Source organism: Ascaphus truei, chromosome 8, assembly GCF_040206685.1.
Source record: "Ascaphus truei isolate aAscTru1 chromosome 8, aAscTru1.hap1, whole genome shotgun sequence".
NCBI lineage: Eukaryota > Metazoa > Chordata > Amphibia > Anura > Ascaphidae > Ascaphus > Ascaphus truei.
Genome location: NC_134490.1, coordinates 63,473,590 through 63,490,854, shown reverse-complemented (window position 1 = coordinate 63,490,854; position 17,265 = coordinate 63,473,590). Strand labels below are relative to the sequence as shown.

General features: G+C 46.9%; 1 protein-coding gene and 1 long non-coding RNA gene across 5 annotated transcripts in view; one reads left to right on the top strand and one right to left on the bottom strand.

Moving 5' to 3' along the window:
• Window positions 1–9,780, bottom strand: part of LOC142500958 (uncharacterized) — a 45,194-nt gene extending 35,414 nt beyond the window's left edge. Inside the window, exons 1-2 of the long non-coding RNA XR_012803376.1 lie at window positions 9,701–9,780; window positions 6,176–6,359 (exon numbers count right to left, since the gene is read on the bottom strand). This is a non-coding gene — a long non-coding RNA (uncharacterized LOC142500958). The remainder of the gene's footprint in view (window positions 1–6,175; window positions 6,360–9,700) is intronic.
• Window positions 9,781–10,906: 1,126 nt separating this feature from the next.
• Window positions 10,907–17,265, top strand: part of R3HCC1L (R3H domain and coiled-coil containing 1 like) — a 26,214-nt gene continuing 19,855 nt past the window's right edge. For 2 of the 4 annotated variants that reach the window (XM_075612346.1, XM_075612341.1), the window contains exons 1-2: window positions 10,907–11,055; window positions 11,968–12,124. The gene's annotated coding sequence lies outside the window, so the exon portion shown is untranslated. Of the gene's footprint in view, window positions 11,056–11,967; window positions 12,178–17,265 lie in introns of all 4 variants that reach the window. The other 2 variants (XM_075612342.1, XM_075612343.1) reach the window with 2 other exon arrangements.

Here is a 17,265-nt window from a genome sequence, read left to right as displayed (position 1 = left end):
TCCGGAGCTGAACCGCATTGGTTTCAGGTCCAAGGACCCCCTACTTCAGGAGATACAGCCCCCGTTATGTTGTGCCGGTATCCCCTGCAGAATTTAAATGTCCCGGTCACGTGACACGGAAGCTTGAAACTGCAGGGGATACCGGCACCCCATAAAGTGAAGCAGTATCTCGGGAAGCAGGGGGTCCCCGGACATAAAACCAACGCGGGTCAGCTCCGGAGACCCCCTGCACATCTACACTATGAAACACATGTATATTAAAAAAAGATTTAACAAACATCAATACACAACCCCCCCCCCCCCTCCGCCCAAACCCATACAGTACAGTAATGTGCAAAATAACTATAATCCAGGTATGGATAATAGATTAATTGCCCATTCTTAAACACTGCATTAGCATACCTAAATAAAGTAAATAAAAACATTAGCCAGCTAATCCAATGAATACAAGCAATAACAACATCAACAATGAATTAATTAAACTATTAACCAATGAAACCAATTAATTCCTAAACCAACTCAAAATGAATAGTAACACTAACCAATCAAACCAATGAATTACTACAACATTAATTAATGTAAAAATTAAAAGACAAAGAAATACATTAAAAAAATCTCTGAAATAACCATAAAACGCATTAGCTAACATAATACAACATTAACTCCAATGGAACACCAATCGCAAACATTTTATTAGCATTAAGCAGGAAAAAAACAAACAATCACATCCACATAAGAAATTGAAATTAAAACAACCAACAGCAATACCAAGCCAGAAATGCCCCCCAAATATTGTCATAATAATGTATTCATCTGTACCCTAAAGTGGTACAGATTAATATATTATCAGTCAATGTGCCTCCCCAAAAAAATCAACAATCACATCCAATGAACAAACCTGTAAAAAGAGACATTTACAAACATTGAATATATTACTTACCATTAGAAGCGGTGGCCCTCCGACTCCCAGGGTAACAGGAAGCTCACGTACCTTGAAGGCCCCCAACAGCATCCGATGCCATCCGCCATGAAGATCCGGATCAGGTACCCAAATCTTCTTTTTTCTTTCTTTGCTTGTATTCATTGGATTAGCTGGCTACTGTTTTTATTTAGTGAAGTATGTTTTTTTGGAGTTAGGTTTTATTATTGTGTATCTGGTGCATTAATGTATTGTAATTAGGGTGCCCATTGAGTGCTATAGAGGCTTATCATGCCCATATTATTATTATATGTGTATGATGTACCACTATACTACTCAATGGGTACAGGGTGGGTATAGTCAGTTCAGGGTGGGTGCTTAGGCCTACCGGGTTTGTATCGGGGCAGGGTGGGTTAACCCCTTAATGACTATAGCGGTTAGTAACCGCTAAGGTGATTAAGGGGTTAGGGGCCATTAGAATGTCTTTATTATGTATATACTGTATGCTTTCTTTCAACGGAGGACAGAGGGACCTGCTGTTGTGGTAAGTATAACTGTATTTATTTACTTTATTTATGTATGCTAATGCAGTGTTTAATAATGGGCAAATAATCTATTATCCATATCTGGATAATAGTTATTTTGCACATTATTGTACTGTATGTGTGAGGGGGGTGTATTTAGTTAGAAATAATGTTTAGTATTTTTGTAGGCACAACATTGGTACCGCAGGCCCGCGGGGACCCCGGGACTCCCGCGGGGTGTTGCGGATGCAAAAAAGTAAAGCAAGAATTTTTCAAAGTCCAGCTTTTTTTGTGTCTACCTTGAGCTGACGTGTTCTTTTGAACGCAACTTTCGCGTACGCTAAGGTTACGTAGCTTAGTGCATCCCTCTTAAGGGCAGAATTTAACGCAAACAGGGTAACGAACGAGCAAAGTTGGACTTAGAAAAAATTCCTGAAAAAAGTCAGTTTTAGAGCGCAAAGTGCCTGTTTGTGTGGCTTTGTGCATCGTGTTCAGCGCAACATCACGTTCTAAGAGCACTTTACGCTCTAAAATGACTTAACGGAGCTTAGTGCATGACCCCCTATGTCTACCTTTGCCGGCCAGTAACAATGTATGGAAACCTTCTGATTAAAATCCATAGGAGAATGAAGATGGGATGGAACGCATGTGGAACAAAGACAATCTTCCAAGGGAACATTCCACTGTGCCTCAAGAGGAAAGTTTTCGACCATTGTATTCTGCCTGTGCTCACTTATGGATGTCAAACTTGGACCCTAAATGCGAAGATAATTTAGAAGCTTCAGACAACTAAGTACGGAGAGATGTATGCCGAGTATTACCCAAAGCGAAAGGAAAAAGAATGAATGGGTTTGAAACCAAAGTCTGTGACATCATCACACGGATGAAGAAATCAAATTTTCGGTTTGTGGGACATATCGCAAAAAGGAATTACCATCGTTAGACACAGATTCCAAGGGAAATGAAAAGATCAAGACGATGACCAAATGTAAAATGTGAGGATGAAATCAGACAATTTGTTGGAACAACGTGCAGAACAGAGGCTTGCATTCGCAGTATCTGGAAGATTATTCAGGAGGCCTTCATCCAGCAGTGGATCGACAAGGGTTTAATAAAAAAAAATATATATATATTATTTTTTATCTTGTACTGATTATTATTCACATTATTTGATATATAATCATATCGTTACATTTCACAATTTCATATTATTAATATATATATTGGTTTAGCACTAACATTTTGTTTTTGTTATATATATATCTATATATAGATATATATATATATACATACAGTGTGTGTGTGTGTGTTTGTGTGTGTGTGTACATTCTTACACATGCTGTACAATATTTCCTCGATTCCAAGACGCACCATTGATTTAATAACAATTTTCGGGGGAAAGAGACACACCACATTAAATGTACAGCAGGGCCCCGGGAATACGGCGGGTTCCGTTCCAGGGGCCCGCCGTATTGTGAAAATCGCCGGAAAGCGGATCCGGCGATTTTCAGTTCTGTGCATGCACCTAACGGCGTTTTCGCCGTTCTGCGCATGCGTGACCTACGGTCTGCACGCGCAAACTACGGTCTGCGCGCGCAAACAACGGTCTGTGCATGCGCGCCGGGCACAACAGCCCGTTCTGCGCATGCGCGACTCGGAATTAAAGATGGCGGCCCCCTTCTCTGTGCCGCCGTATCAGCGGATCGCCGAAATGTTTTTACTTTCAATGCTGCATCATAGTGAAGTCTTTTAAATGAAATTTGCAGTAACAATTAGGGATCCCTTCTATGCACATGCGCAGGAATGACAACTTAAATGAAGACACCTTCAGCCTGTCATAGGGCAACCGCAACCTCCTGCTCAGCACTACGGGCGCTGCGCTAGGGTTGGCAGCATCACGTTCTAGGAACGTCATTCCGTAGCGTAGGCGATCACGTGATCCTCAGTTGACTCGCATTAGCAGCCATATTGGTACAGGAACCATACCCATTTTTCGATGTCATCGATTGAAAGACGCATCCCGATTTCAGAAATGGTAAAATGTGGGGGGGAAAAGTGCATCTTAGAATCGAAGAAATACAGTATGTACTGTAAGGTATGTATAAGCCTGTACATGGATGATGTTAATCACTGTCGCATTCTTTCATCCCTCCTTATTACACATCTGACATACTGTTCATGTTAACGTACTGTGTAAGACAGATGAAGTGAGGCATATAGCCTAAAAATAAGTTGAAGTTGAGGGACAAAAGAAGAAGTCCAGTGAGGAGAGAGCAGCCTAATGTACCGGAGTTTTGTGCGGATGTCTCGGAAATGAGAGGCTTGGATTCATTCCTGGCATATTGATCCAACGACAGTTTATGCATCCTGACATTCATAATCGCAGCAGCCTGGTGATGCTTCAGATTAATGGGCCCAGGGGCCGTTCATCTGTCTCTCCACATTAATTACTGAAGAGGTGTTTTTTCAATGATTTGCCTGACATAAGCCAATGATGAATCCGGCTCTACCTTTCACCTCCCCCTCCCTTCTCTTAGCGAAGGTGGTATGATAAATCAGACCGACACGCCCATCCTCACCGATCTGCCATGAAGTCTCAGGAGGAAGTGACCCTCAGCACCATGTCTTTCAATAATATAAAAAAGTGATGCACATTTATCTTAGCAGACCTGCCAGACACCGGTCCTAATGCCAGCCAAACATGCTAAATCTTTCACATGAGAGTGCTGGAAAGCTATAGGAAGCAGTTTATTGAACAAATAGTCCTTTGGATGTTGTTACTTGCTTATACCGAAAACAAATCCATGCTGCAGACGCGTGCCGCTGTTTACAGAAGTAAACATGACATAGATTTATTCAAAGTCACAACACATTTTCTGCCCCATTTTGCAGATGAGGTTGAATTGTTTATTTGCAGGCAGACGTCTATAAAGACCCATCCTTCCAATTATTTATGGAAGTAAAGGTCAAGCAGACAGATCATGCAATGCGCGCCGCTTTTGTGTGGCATCCACTTACTGTATGAAACAAATTTGCTTTGAAGTACAGGTCTGGGATTGCTGCACATTTTAGTTAGATAGATGCCTTACAAAAATGACATTTGCTTGACAACCTTTTACCATGATAAATTATCCCCAATGGGGGTTATGTATGGAGCAGCAAAAGCTGGCACTTTTCCTGTGCCAATGGATGGTAATTTATCAAGGTACTTTAAACATTGTTGCATCTGCTTGTGTTGATGCATACAAACAGTCTCTTAAATTCAACAACATGTGCACCCTCTGCATAAATATGGTGAGAGATCTACACAAACGTGAGAAGCTTAGTCAACATTGACAATCTGCTTCTCTAATGCCACAGAGAAGACCATTACATGGTCATGTCACTCACTGTTTAGGTGCTTGTTACCTACAAATGATGGCAGCTGTGGTCAGCCAAGGTGCTGTTCACCTCCAGTATTATAAGGTTCCAATTTCAGACAGCCTAGTCAACAGATTACATGTATGCCAGTTTGCGCTGATAACCATTTAAATGACTTTAAGAGATCCCTGGTCGTCGTTTCCTACGCTGTTTTATTTTTAAATTCTGATGCTCCATCCAGGAGATATGAGTTTGAAATATTAAGTCTCTGGGGAGCTGAAAATGGAGTTCTCCCCGGAGCCCAGGGCAGGCTAAAGGTTACCACAGTAACCTGAGAAGCTAGAAATTAAGAAAATCATGATTTTTTTACACTGGTTTGTTATGTGTTTTTTTTTTTTTTTTAAAGAGCAGGACATACTCAGGGGGCTCAGATACAAATAATATTTGAGTTAAACTGATATAGGCTTCTGGGGGTTCTCTACTTATGAATAAAGTCATTCTCTTCATTCCCAACTCCCCAAGATCCTCCATGACGTGCCCTGATGATATCATCACGTTAACCAGTGGATCGGCTGCTCTGAGGATTTCCCCAGCGGATGATAGGGAGCTGCCGTTAGGTTTTACCCACAAATCCTTTCTTTCTGGAGGATTTGCTGGACGGTTTCCAGCTCAGCTGCCCACAGCTTACCCTGCTACCTGGGACTCCCTAAAAGGTACTCCGGCGGGGCACTGCAATTGGGTCATTAGACTTTCCACATATTAGGTCTGCCATAACCTGCCCCTTTTCAGTTACTGTGGTCACCAGCTGACGGGCGCGCTAACAGCGCTGATCCCGAATCAGCAATCTGGGGTTCCCCCATATGAATAGAGGGACTTACATATACTGATTTGGAAGTTTACACTAATACCCATAACCGCTGGAGTGCGCTCAATATTCTCCCTTTCACCGCTACACCAACACGGGGTTCTGTGGATTATTATTCATCTACCTACAGCAATATCATTGGACACAATCACTCCTCAGTTTTCATTAGCCCTCAAGGCTTGAACTTTATATACTGTACGTTCTATATACAGCTTCACTGGTTGACTTTATCTCTGCACGTTTATTGCTCTTTAATTATTTGCGAGTGGACCTTGTTGTCCTTTTATTTTTTAAATAAATCATGTCATATTGTATACATGCAATAGGAGTGTGCGCTTTTCATTGATTGTTTACACACACACACACACACACACACACACACACACACACACACACACACACACACACACACACACACACACACACACACACACACACACACGTGTAACAGTGTTTCCCCCACCCGGTGGTAGAATTGTCCATTACTACGGTGTATGGTGCATATACCTGCTGGCAACAGGAGGGCTGAGTCGTCCGCTGATGGTAGTGGGGACAAAGGACCAGGCTTCTGGGGTTCATACCTCACATATCTCTTTAGCAGTGCAGCGCCTCCATCTGCCATAGACTTCAGGAGCTGAAGGTGATCTCCCACAGTAGAACTTATTACCTCTCCCCCCAGTAAGGTCACGCACTAGGCAGGAGGTATATAACAACAGGAACGGTTTATTCACTCTGTACAGCCTAGTTACTCGGCAGGCTTCTGCCCGATGCAGTACTCTCAGTCCAAGCCCAGGGCACCCGCAGCCGTCCTAGCTCTTCCCCACCTCCCTAGCAGAGGCAGAGGTATGGTCCACACTCACTCTTCCCCGGAGCAAAGAGCACAAGGGAAGGCCCCAATCTCAGGCTCCCAGTTGTGTGACCTGCCTTCCTCAGAGGGGGAAGGACACTACTAAATTTAGGGCGGTACTGCCTTTAAGTACTGGCTTTAAGTACTGCCAGAAGGAGGGCACCAGGCCTGGCTCATGATTGTTCATGCCCAGGCCTGATGTCACTGCTTCCCGCTGTCACTCAAATGCAGCTATTCAGAGGGGGAAACCCCCATAGCAGCTACTGGCAAGGCCTGCTTGTACCAGGACTTACTGCCAGGGGGGAGCAAACTAGTAGCCAAAGGTGGCATGGCTACATATACTGTATATATATATTAAAATAAAGGGCACGCCCCATAGCGTAAAATTGTACAACCCTTTAATAAAATGAAGGGGGAGGGAAACAAGTGCACTCACAAGGGAAGGAATTTAAAAGCAGTGTGTGATATGATCACCAACCAGCAATCCCACAGATGTAGAACCGCAATCCTGGCAGTCCTCTCATGGAAGATGGCAAGGCAGGTCCACCAGGGACTCCATGTAGCAAAGCCCCAAATGGAAGGCACTTTGATTAAACATTATTCTAGTTCAGCATACAAAGAGTTGATTGCCTTATTATTGTCCGGTGTGCTGTTGCTAGACACTGGCTGGCTATTTAAAGTGTCTACAGATCATGTTCACCTTCCCTGTAAAAGTCACCATCTTGTGATGAAACGCGTTGGACTACGGCATTACGTCATCACGCAATGAGCTCGACGAGGCCGTGTCTGTGTGGTTCTAGCCGCGAGATTAGAATTCTCATTAATCAAGAACTTTCCTTCTATTTGGAACTTTGCTGGATCGAGTCCCTGGTGGCTACTGATTATACAGTATCACAAACTGCTTTTAAATTCCTTCCCTTGTGAGTGCACTTGTTTCCCTCCCCCTTCACTTTATTAAAGGGCTGTACAATTCTACGCTTTGGGGTGTACACAGTCTTTTCTTTTAGATTCCCCTTCGGATGTGGTTCACCCTATTGGAAGCAGCCGTGACCTCTTTCATTTCCTGGGAATTCATCCAGGAACAAAACTTATCTTTCATTATATGGGACTGTTTTGTTTTTTATATAAACTATATCATTTTATTTTTCTAGCTTGTGTTGTTATATTCCCTTTTCTTCAAAATACAGGGGGGCAGCAGGGGAGAAATACAACAGAAAAACAGAAAACAGATCTTAGTGTAGATGCAATCAAATAGAGTTATTAGGAAAACTTGGCTCTCATGTGCTGCCTACTCACAGTGTGGTAGGTTTATATGGGCACATCCAAAACTGTGGCAATCTGTTGTTTATATGTTGAAATCGAGTTGCTGTTACTTCAGTTAAAAGAACCATTGCGCAGATCAATAAGGTATGTACTTTATATAAAAAACGGTATAAGAATCGTGCTCTCAATGTGTGCAATAATAAAAAGCATTTAACGCATAAAAGTGTCCAGAGAGGGACGGTGGCGGTGAGAGAGTTCACGTCATCGAGCACCATACACTTTTATGCGTTAAATGCTTTTAATTATTGCACACATTGAGAGTGCCATTCTTATACCGTTTTTTATATAATGTACATACCTTTTTGATCTGCGCAATGGTTCCTCTCTCTTCTTTTAACTGAGGTACCAGCAACTCGATTTCAACATATAAACAACAGATGGCCACAGTTTTGGATGTGCCCATATAAACCTACCACACTGTGAGTAGGCAGCACATGGGAGCCAAATTTTCCTAATAACTCACTACAGGCATACCCCGGTTTAAGGACACTCACGAGTAAGGACATATCGCCCAATAGGCAAACGGCAGCTCACGCATGCGCCTGTCAGCACGTCCTGAACAGCAATACCGGCTCCCTACCTGTACCGAAGCTGTGCGCAATCGGGAAGACTATAGAGCCTGTTACAAATGCGTTATTTACATCAGTTATGCACGTATATGACGATTGCAGTACAGTACATGCATTGACAAGTGGGAAAAAGGTAGTGCTTCACTTTAAGTTCATTTTCGCTTTACATACATGCTCCGGTCCCATTGCATATGTTAATGCGGGGTATGCCTGTATTTGATTGCATCTACACTCAGATCTGTTTTCTGTTTTTCTGTTGTATTTCTCCCATGCTGTCTTTGGATTTTGAAGAAAACTTGCATCCTTTTGGGACCCTCGAAGACAGTCCCTACCAGAGGTAGGGTGACCAGATTTTCAAAATGAAAAACCGGGACACATTAAAAAATTATTTATAAAACAAATTACATCACATGACGCACCCCGTTGTCATGACAACGAGACACTGACGTCAGGCGGTGACATGTTGCCATGACAATGTGGCATCATGTGATGCCTCGGCGCCATAATGCGTCCCGTTGTCATGCTAACTTGATGCCGCGTGACTTCATGGAGCAGCTCGTTGTTATGGCAATGGGCATTACGTGACGTCGCGCAGCTATGTTAATGGAATTTGGAGGGGAGGATACAGCCAAAGGCAAGATAAATAAATATATAATAAATAGATCTAAAAAAAATTATCTCCACACAGAGCCACTGACCCACACAAACAGAGCCACTGACCCACAGAGTCACTGACCTACACACACACACAGAGCCACTGACCCACACACCCTCACACCCACACACAGACCCACACCCACTGACCCACTGACCTACACACACCGAGTCACTGACACCCACACACACGGAGCCACTGACCCACACACACAGAGCCACTGACCCACACACACAGAGCCACTGACCCACACACACAGAGCCACTGACCCTCACACACAGAGCCACTGACCCCCACACACAGAGCCACTGACCCCCACACACACACACAGAGCCACTGACCCACACACACACAGAGCCACTGACCCCCACACACACACAGCCACTGACACCCCCACACACACAGAGTCACTGACACCCCCCCACACACAGAGCCACTGACACCACCACACACACAGAGCCACTGACCCCCCCCCCCCCCCCCCACACACACACACACACACACAGAGCCACTGACACCCACACACACACAGAGTCAGTGACAGGCACAGACAGACACAGACAGACAGACAGAGACAGAGACACAGACACAGACACAGACACACACACACACACACTCTCTCTCTCTGTGTGTCCTACCTGTCACTGTGGAGCATGGAGGGGGGGGGGAAGCCATCTTGACTGGCAGCAGGCACCTCACTTCCGGCTCTCACTGCTGAGGCTCCGCTGTCACTAACCCCGCCCCCACCCTCCGCAGCTAACCCCGCCCCCACAATCTGCAGCCAGACCCCGCCCCCACCCTCTGCAGCTAGCCCCGCCCCCACACTCTGCCTCTAACCCCACCCCCACACTCTGCCTCTAACCCCGCCCCCACACTCTGCCTCTAACCCAGCCCCCACCCTCTGCAGCCAGACCGGCCTCCGCTCTCCTCTCTGCCTGCATTCTGTTCTCTCTGCTGCCCCCCTGCTCTGATGGCCAAATCTGGAACAGCCACATAAAAACGGGACATTGAAAAAAAATGCGGGGCAGCCGGAACAGGCATTAAAAAACCGGGACAGCCATTAAAAAAATGGGACAGCCATTAAAAAAACGGGACTGTCCTGGCTTAAACGGGACACCTGGTCACCCTAACCAGAGGGTCAGAGCAGGGAGTAACAACCTTACAATTTAATTAATTCACTATTGTTTTTTCACTGATCACTGTGTATTATATAAAGTCACATATTTTGTCACTTGATTCACTGCACCCATCACACTGGCTGTATAGGGCGCACCTACATTTTTTTCACCTTATTGTGTGTATGTTGTTAGGCTGCGGCCCGCTGGCGCTGACCGCACTCATGCTTGAGATGTGATGTCATCAACTCTTCAAGCATGAGCGCGGCTGTCCTGCAAATTTTGCGAGCGCGCACGCACGCCGGGGGGTTGCATAGGGGGCCTATTGAGCTCGCTTCAACACTTTTTTGACTTCCCAAACGCCAAGCTTGGGAAAGCATGTGTGCGTGCGCGCACGCGGGAGTCGCGTGAGCGGGGACGTGAGAATTCACTTTGCACAAAGTGAACTCGGCAAGCACCGCCCGCTCAGCGCTAGCGGGGACACAGCCTAATAGTCACTTACACTATTTGTATTTATTCACTTTAATAGGCACTTAATTGGGCCCATATATTTAATATAACACACTATCACTATATTTCACATATTAGTTCTCTCTCTCTCTCTGTGGGACCAGCACAAGCCATTGTATCAGTGTTAACCCTTTCACAACCAGCAGGATCTGCACCGCATTGTGGTTGTGACAGTATTAATTTGCTGATGAAACAGCCACATGGAAATGCATTAGGCAATGTGAGCAAGTTTGTCCCAGCTGCCTCCCTGTAGCCGGGTGACATCATGGAGTCATGTGACCTGGGCTAACACAGGAACACTGCTGTACATAATAAGGAGGCAGGAAGAGGAGCTGTGAGCTGTGAGCTGTGCAAGTGCATGTGATATGGTATGTACAGTACTGCATACCCACTGAGTCCAGTGCTGCTTACTAATAGGTTATTACACCTGCATACTGTATGTTCCCTCTCTCAGGAATATAACTGTATCTGTTATTATTATTATTGCACCTACTGATAACGCAGAATGCCACCGATTTTACATAAGGTTTAACCTGTTGAGTGCCGCAGGGGTTGCCGGGGTGTCACGTTCTTTCCGGCGCTCGCGGTCACGTGACCGCTCTGTCGCTGATTACAAAAATGAATAAGTAGATCAGTGGTTTTTAACCTTTTTTTTGGTTAGGGAACCCTAGAATTCGATTTTGAAATTCTGGGGAACCCAACCCTCGTCCCCCATTATCTACCCTCCCCTGTTTCTCTCTCTCCCCCCCCCTTCCCGTCGCCCCGTCTCTCTCCCCCCCTTCCCATCGCCCCATCTCTCTCCCCCCCTTCCCGTCGCCCCGTCTCTCTCCCCCCCCCTCGTTGCCCCGTCTCTCTCCCCCCCCCCTCCCGTTGCCCCGTCTCTCACCCCCCCTTCCCGTTGCCCCGTCTCTCTCCCCCCCTTCCCGTTGCCCCGTCTCTCTCCCCCCCCACTTCCCATCGCCCCGTCTCCCCCCCCTTCCCGTCGCCCCGTCTCTCCCCCCCCCCTTCCCGTCGCCCCGTCTCTCCCCCACCCGTCGCCCCGTCTTTCCTCCCTCCCGTCTCTCCTTAACGCCCTGTGACTCAGGCACCAAAAACACGTAAAACTAGCAGCGCTATACAAGAACATGTTAGCATTAATATTATGTTATTGGTATAGAATTTTGGTTACAAAACAAAAAAGGCATCAATCACATGGATTTAATTCACTTGTCCTAGGTAGGATTGCCTTTTTAAAGCATACTCTGCAGGGTACGGTTCTCATATCTTGCTTTTGCCACCAGGCAACCAACGGCTTCCTGCAACACTCGCACATCAACGACTGAACTAGAATCTGCGTCAACCACATTTAAAAAACCGCTGTCGGAGGCGTCTGGGGCACCGAGCAGCTGAGCAGTGGGTGCAGCTTGATCGCTTCATGCACAGTGGCACAGACGTGAAGTATGTAGTTTAGTTAGCATGCTGGATCGCTGTGGTGAAGCGGTCAGTGGCAGGTACTATATCTCCATTCACTTCCAGAGTAACAATGCTCTGTCTAACACAAATGAGTATCTTGGTATAAAGCAGGTGCTCAACTCCAGGCCTCAAATAATATAAGTCTAAAACAAAATTGGTGCTCAATTCCAGGCCTCAAGCCCCAGTCACCTTAGCTGAAGCTGGGATATCCTGAAAACCTGACCTGTTGGTGGGGGGGGGGGGTAATTGCGGACCGAAGTTGGGCACCCCTGTTGTAGAGAAGCTTAGAAAAACGTAATGAAGCTGGCTGCTGTATATAATATACCGGGCATTACCATTATACACTCCGTCAGATTAATCAAAACAGGCATTTAGGGGGGAAAGCAGATACATTTTGATGCGAGACCAGTGCATGTTTTATTATTTTAGATGCCGTAAAAAATATATTTGATAAAAACGGGACGCGTGAGAGGAAACAATAAACAGGAAAAATAAATTCTTTCATTTAAACATCCTTCGAAAAAGATGAAGCCTTTGTCTGCCAGATGAGCCTGCAAATGCATTGCAAGGTCATTTTTATTATTATCTTTAGGAAAAAAGCATCCAACATCCATATGTTATACAATATACAGTATTAAAATGTCTCCGCCACAGTAGTTCCCTGAGATAGCACCTTGATGTAATCATGAAGTGGGGCCCTGAGCCAATGTGGAATCCTCCATGAATTGTAGGCTCTGTTTGTCTTGTTTTTTCATGTTATCCTGATCAATTGAAGGGTCTATAATTCATGCTTCTAAAGCCTTTCGCCGGTGCTAAACATGGCTGACATTTCTTTCCATCAGATGCAGTATTCTGTGAGATAATTCCAATGTGAATACATTTCGGTGATAAGAGGGTAATGGTTTTGAGATGTTTTTTTTCAGAGGCTCTGCCCACCTGTGACATCACTGGAATGGGTGGGGGGGCGGATCACAATGCGGCAGCAGCTTCTGACCAATGCGTAAAATTACTCTTTATACAGATGTAGAAAGCAGTAATATCCCAGTTAACGCAAGAAATAACGTGGAAAAGGATGCATGGATTTACTACAATTGTTTTCAATGGAGCCGCGTTATTTCTTGTGTCACGGAACCGTTAACGGGAGCAGTAGTGTCTGTTATATCAGTACCACAGTTTGGATGTGTCTAAATTCTGCTTATACACAGCAGTTTATGAGCTATTTATGCCCTCTCTTCCTTCTCTTGCATCCCTCTCCTCTTCCCTGCGCTCTCCCGTATCCCCCCTCTGCGCTCTCCCCTATCCCCCCTCTGCGCTCTCCCCTATCCCCCCTCTGCGCTCTCTCTCATCCCCCCTCCTCCCCATCCGTCTCTCCTGAGCTGAAAATAACGGGGTTTGCTCCGGAGGACCCCCTGGTTGTAGTAAGAAACATATAGGTTGTTGTGCAGCTTATTGTGTATTCCTCACCATGCTGTTTTTGTTTCAAGCGCAGTGAGAGAATACTGCATTTTTTCACATTGAGATTGTTGAAATTAACATGCTACAGGTAGTAATGGTGGCAAACTTCTTTTTGTATTAGCATTCTCTGGTTCCGCAAGGAGACATCGATTTCTGTGCTGACTCCTGTAGCTTCATTATAGCTCTGCTAATTACATAGGCAAAATCTATCACACGTAGATTATTTAGTGCTGATAGAACTCGATAATGTGTCATGAACTTGGAAAGGAGAAATTGCAGACAGACTTGGTTGTGATTTTCACTTGTACAAATGCAGAGACCGTTCCAAGTCCATGCACAGTCACGTGGGCTGTATACAGTTCTATATCGAGTGGATATATGAAATCTCTGGCTTTCTGCAGGGACGGCTTGGTTGTTTGGTGCAGGGCCTCAGCTCTTACCTTCTCCGGCGTTGGCATCATCCGGCGGCATCTCCCCCTGCATGGTACCATCAAGATGGCTCCGCGACGTCAAATTGCATCGTGTTGCCATGACAATGGGCCGTCACTTGCCGTCACGTGATATCACGTTGTCATGGCGATGCCATTTGACGTCACAGTAGGCAGGGGGACTGGAGTAGGCAGGGGGAGATGCCGCCGGATGATGCCAACGCCAGAGAAGGTAAGAGCGTTAAATATATAAATAAAAGCCTAGAAAGGGAAGAGGAAAAAAAGTCTCAGGGTTATTATTCATCAGAAGGTGGTGGCGTAGACTTGGTACATTACAGAACATGTTTACTAAGCAGTGCTATTTCGTACAGCAAGACACGAATGTGCAGCGCTTGAAAGACACCTTAGGCTAAGTCCATAGAGGGGGGAGCCACGCTGAGCCGTGCGGACGCTCCGCGATGAGCCCCATCATCCTCTATGAGGATGTCTTGAGAGGGGGCTCCCGCGAGCATCCGCAAGCGTGCTGAGGCACAGGGATTTTCAGCCGACAGCAGAACCTGCTTCTGAGCGCGCTGTCGGCTGAAAACTCAAATCAGAGCGAAGCAGCGTCAACGTCACGGCGCCGTGACGTCAGCGCCGTGACGTTGACGACGGTGCTTCGCGGGCTATGGGCCCAGTTACATCAGTGCCCTTCCTCCCCATCGTGCACGCTGGCTCGTCTGCTAGTTCATGCAATCGCTCCTGATTGCGCAGACGAGCCTCAGCGTCAGCGCGGAGGAGCGCGGCTCCCCCCTCTATGGACGCAACCTTGTGGACCATTCAAGTAAATGAGCTGTAAGTTGTCTTGCTGGTTAGCTCCACTGAGTAAACATAGCCCTTTGCTTTCCAAAACATTGCAGCACTGCACAACGTGAGGATAGCTTGCCCTTGACGGCTAACTTCAGCAGGTGCTGTTTAATGCAGGTGGTGATTTTTATATAGACCCTTTTTGCAGCCAGTAGCAACGTATTGCGATTCATGGGAATGACTTCTGGCATCCTCTGGGAGGGAATCATTCCCTTATCCTTTAGTTGCAAAGGAGGAGGAAAACACACATGTCACTAAATGCCAGGGAGTTTCCTTAAATGTTAGTGTCGACTTTCCTCTGTATTCATATTTAATCTCTCACACCACGCTCAACAAGCGGGGGAATCGGTTTAGTTTGGTTGTATTTTGACTAGGTTGATGGTTTTTAATTCATGCTACTAGTCCTATACACTCACTTGGGCTTAAGCCAGGGGTCCTCAACTCTAGTCCTTAACTAACCCTCAACAAGTCAGGTTGCTCACTCAGGCTCAGTCGAAGGCTGCATCTCTGATTGACCCACCTGTGTTGAAGCAGGGTCTGATTGAGCCACTTTTGCTGAAGCAGGGATATCCTGAAACCTGACCTGTTGGGGGGGCTTGAGGACTGGAGTTGAGAACCCCTGGTTTAAGTTACAACTGTGCGATCACAACTTTTACAATACAGTTTACCTTGATTTTGTAGCATTCCCCATGGTACCAGTGTATGTTAATGGCTTATTTTTTGGTGGCATTTTCTAATCCTGTGGCTTTTGCTTTATAAATAAAAAATAAAACTAGCTAAAGCACCCAGCTTGCAGTACTCTGGAGTCATCTTTTCCATTGCAGACTTGAAACTGTGAATCAATCGATAATGGCGCTCTTTAATCCGATCAATAATTCCACCTTGCAGTGAGTAAGGCTGCACCCCCAACCCAGTTACTAAGACTCCCACACCAAATTGTGATACACTTCCTCAGTGACCTTTCCCCTCAGTAACATTCGTACCCCATCAGTGACCTTCCTCTGTTACACTCTCCCTTCTCATCCTTTCCCTCACCAATGTATTCCTCTCCCCCTCAATCTTCCTCCCCATCTCTCACTCTTCATGCCCCCCTCTCACACCTCTGCCTCCTCCTCTCTCACACCTCTGCCTCCCCCACTCTCACACCTCTGCCTTCCCCAATCTCACACCACTGCCTCCCCCACTCTCACACCTCTGCCAACCCCCTCACTCACACCTCTGCCTCCCCCTCTCTCACACATCTGCCTCCCCCTCTCTCACACCTCTGCCTCCCCCTCTCTCACACCTCTGCCTCCCCCTCTCTCACTCCTCTGCCTCCCCCCTCTCTCACTCCTCTGCCTCCCCCCTCTCTCACTCCTCTGCCTCCCCCCTCTCTCACTCCTCTGCCTCCCCCCTCTCTCACTCCTCTTCATTCCCCCTCTCTCACTCCTCTTCATTCCCCCTCTCTCACTCCTCTGCCTCCCCCTCTCTCACTCCTCTGCCTCCCCCCTCTCTCACTCCTCTGCCTCCCCCCTCTCTCCTCTTCATTCCCCCTCTCTCACTCTGCCTCCCCCACTCTCACACCTCTGCCTCCCCCCTTTCGCACTCCTCTGCTTCCCCCCTCTCTCACTCCTCTGCCTCCCCCCTCTCTCACTCCTCTGCCTCCCCCCTCTCTCACTCCTCTGCCTCTCCCCTCTCTCACTCCTCTGCCTCTCCCCTCTCTCACTCCTCTTCATTCCCCCTCTCTCACTCCTCTTCATTCCCCCTATCTCACTCCTCTTCATTCCCCCTCTCTCACTCCTCTTCATTCCCCCTCTCTCACTCCTCTTCATTCCCCCTCTCTCACTCCTCTTCATTCCCCCTCTCTCACTCCTCTTCAGTCCCCCTCTCTCACTCTTTCACCCCGGCCTCGCCCCCTTCCCTCTCTTACACTCTCACAGCCTACGCTCTCCCCCTAAGGCTGAGTCCCCAGTCTTCACTGTGACACGCGCGCCCTGCGGGGGGGCGGCGCGTGCACAGCGCTACACCGCGATCTGCGGTCTTGGGGGAGAGGGAAGGTTTACAACGGGTGGGGGCGTGGCTGTGGGTTTGCGGGGGCGTGGCCATGACGTCCCGCGGCTGATTCGCCCTTATTGGCTGAACCGTCGGCGGGGGCGTGGCCACGCCCCAGTCGCAGATGTTGAGGTCAAATTCCCCTGCCTCCCTGAAAACCTGTCGCGCACCGCTGGGGAAAGGTGCGCGACAAGGTAGGGACTGGGACCGGCCGGACTGGGGGGGCGGGGCTTGATACACAGCGGAAAAACAGAAATAAACTGTGCGCTACTATCTATCTCCTTATAATTGAATACAGTGCAGTGACTAAACCATATATAAATAAAGTAAACCACAATACCACAGTGAATAAGTGATTAAATAATT